Consider the following 3658-nt stretch of genomic DNA (forward strand, 5'->3'; position numbering starts at 1 on the left):
GCTATTTCTGCTCCTAAGGACATAACTGTAGGAGATATTCAACCCTCTTCTCTGAAACATACCCTCTCTTCCTAATATCCTATGCTTGCATCCCCATCTATTCAACCACCAAAAGATTCTGTTGGTTGCTACTCGGAAGATCGTACCGGTTCCACTGTACAAAAAATTTGTACAAGTGTCGAACCTTTCCTAACAACCTATTGTGTTCTTTAGAAATTAAATTCAGAATCGCAAACGGAACTTAACATTATTGATTCCAAATTTAACTTATCTGTTCTTAGTGGTTTAGATTTGGATCGCAAACGATGCTTAACATTATTGATCCAAATCCACCCATGTTACAAATTTAATTAAATATTAATTTCAGAAATTGGCTTCCAGATTAAACATGACGAGGCATTAGGCCTTCTTGAGTATGGGAGCATCCACCACTTCCTAGACAAAGTCTTTCAATGAAATCTAATATTTAATTTCCTTATATAACCCGAGGTTTAACCAAAAGGAACAATCGAATCACAAATTTGAAAAAAAAAAAACACAAACTCGAATCACAAATTCGAAACCTAGAATTATATGCCTCTTATGTTTGGTATTTCAAAAACTATACAAAGAAAACTAGTATGATGCGGAAAATAATTACTAGTTATACCTTTCTTTGTACGCAACAACCTCTTGATCTTCTATCGTATTCCTCTTCTTATCTCGGACGTTGTGTGGGCAACGATCTACCAAGATGAGAACCACCAAGACAACTTCTTTCTTCTATGTTTCGGCCACCAACCTTCAAGCTCCAAGGGATGCATGCAAGAGCAAAGTCTCCTTTCTCTCCTTCTCCAAGCAAAATCCGGCCACCACAAGAGCTCCAAGAGATGTTGAGGTTCAGCCACAAGAAGAAGAAAGGAGAAGAGAATAGGGCCGGCCACACCAAGGAAGAAAAGAGAGAGGAATAATAGAATATGTGTTGTGAGGTGAGGCACCTCTACCCTCTCTTTTATATTACTTGGTCTTGGCAAATAAAGAAATTTAATTATAATTAAAATCTCCTTATATTCCTTGCCATAGGTTAATAAGGAAAATTTAATTAAAAATTCCTTTTAACCCATGCTATGGTCGGCTTCATCACATGCTCCAAATAAGGCAAGTTTTAAACACAAAATTAAAACTTTCTTATTTGTTTCCGGAAATTTTAAAAATAAAAATTTCTCTATTAATTTCCCTTCATGGTTGGTTATAAAAGGAAATTTTATAAATTAAAATCTCTCTATTAAAACATGTGGATGATTTCCAAAAAGAAAAGTTATCTTTAAAATTAAAATCTTCCTCTCAATCTACAAATAAGGAAAGATATCAAATATTTCTTAATCTTTTGTAGAAACTATAATAGGAAAGATTTAATTTTAAAACTCTCTTTTAAATCATTAAGATGGTTACAAAAAAGGAAAGTTTTATAAAAAATTAAAATCCTCCTTTTTAACTACAAATAAGGAAAGATATCAAACCTTCCACTTAATTTTTTGTAGAAAGCTATAAAAGGAAAGATTTAAATTTTAAACTCTCTTTTAAAACCATGATATCCACATAAGAAAATATTTTAAAAATAAAATCCTTTTATTTCTTGTGGCCGACCCACCTAGCTTGAGCTTCAAGCATTGGCCGACCACCACAATGGCTCAACCCTTTGGCTTTGGCCAGCCCAAGCTTGGCTTGGCCGGCCACCTAAGGTTGGGTAAGACGGTGGGTATGGGTGGGTATAACACTTTATAAATAAGATGCTACGATAGGAACTGAGAGGAGGAATTGGTTTTGGTCTCCCGATGAAATTAAGCTTCCTGTGTTCGCCCCGAACACCCAACTTAATTTCATCAATAATAATTCATACTACTAAAGAATTATTATTGAACTACCGCACCAATACCAAATTACATTTTGGGCTCCTTATTATCATGAGTGTGTTAGTCTCCCTGTGTTTAAGATATCGAATGCCCACTAATTAAATGAGTTACTGACAATTCACTTAATTAGTATCTAGCTCCAAGAGTAGTACCACTCAACCTTATCGTCATGTCGGACTAAGTCCACCTGCAGGATTTTCATGACAATCCTTATGAGCTCCTCTTGGGAACATCATCAACTTAGATTACTATGACACAGTTTCCTTCTATAATCAACAACACACACTATAAATACTATCATTTCCCAACTTATCGGGCCTCTTGATTTATCGAGCTAAATCTCACCCTTTGATAAGTCAAAGAAATAAATACTAAGTGCACGTGCTTGTTACTATATTGGGATTAAGAACACACACTTCCACAATAACAAAAGTCTAGTTCTTTTATTAAGTCAGTATAAAAGAACTTACCTTAAATGGTCCAGCTCAATACACTCTGAGTGTACTAGTGTAATTTTATAGTTAAGATAAACTAATACCAAATTACACTACGACTATTCCAATTGTTTGTTCATTTCCATCTTAGTCATAAGCTACTGTTTATAATTTATTAAGAAATTGATAACATGATCTTCTGTGTGTGAGACCACACACCATGTTATCTACAATATAAATTAATTTAATAACTACACTTAGCATATAAATGTAGACATTTGACCAATGTGATTCTTTATTTCACAATAAAATGTTTACAAAAGGCTAGGCTTTTAGTATACACTCTAACAGATTCTCCCACTCAAAGTGTCAGTTTGGATCCTGAGTTCATGATGACCTTTCCAAAACCAATTTCTTTACCTACCCAATGAACTCAGGGTTCTCCTATTCTTCTCTTCTCTCCTCCTTCATTTCATAGTTCTTTATCATCCTCTCATCCTCTTCCACATCTTCTTCTACCCTCCCAATATTATGGGTGTGTGTGTGTGTGTGTGTGTGGGGGGGACGGGGTTCTTTGACTACAGTTTGGCCAAAGGCATGTAAAGAACTTGAAAAGCTTACCTCTGTTGATTTGGCTGATAGGTTTTCTTTCGAGGAAACTAAGGTGGATACCATTTGTCCCTTTATTTTCTCATTAATGCATTCTAACAATAACTTTCCTTTATATAGAGGTGGGTAATAAATATAAGTGTGGCCCGACAATTATATGATTTGGCTCAAGAAAATGACACGCTGAGGTAGCAAACCCTTGGAGCGTCTTCTTCTCATGCCTCTAAAGAATTAGCGGAATTATCCAATCAGCTACAAGGGACCGGCAAGCTTCTTGAGGCAGAGTCTAAAAATTCGAGTCAATGGAAAGCCTCTGTAGAGAATTTTGAGTCTCAAGCTAAATCAGAGGCTAACCCTCATGTTGAGCTAGCATCCAAACTAGATAAATGTACTACAGAAAATGCTCAATTGCCCTCTCAAATGCAAGCACTGAAGGATGCTCATACTCTAAAATTGACTGCTAAAGACTCTGATTTACAATCTAAAAACTCTGAGCTAGACTCTCTACGTTCATCCCTATCCGCAGCTAAAGTAGAGATTTCCTCCAAAGAGTCTGAATTAAAAGCTTCTCAAGATGCTTTGGCAGATTATAAGGCGGGTGAAGATGACAGATTTGAGAAGAGAAAAAAAATACTGTTAGAATCTCTTGAATTCAATGCACCCATTGTTGCCTCGATTTCCAGAGCTTTCACTCATGGGGCTGAGAGAGGTATAAAGTAACTA

Source organism: Zingiber officinale, chromosome 8B (assembly GCF_018446385.1).
Source record: "Zingiber officinale cultivar Zhangliang chromosome 8B, Zo_v1.1, whole genome shotgun sequence".
In the NCBI taxonomy this organism is placed as follows: domain Eukaryota; kingdom Viridiplantae; phylum Streptophyta; class Magnoliopsida; order Zingiberales; family Zingiberaceae; genus Zingiber; species Zingiber officinale.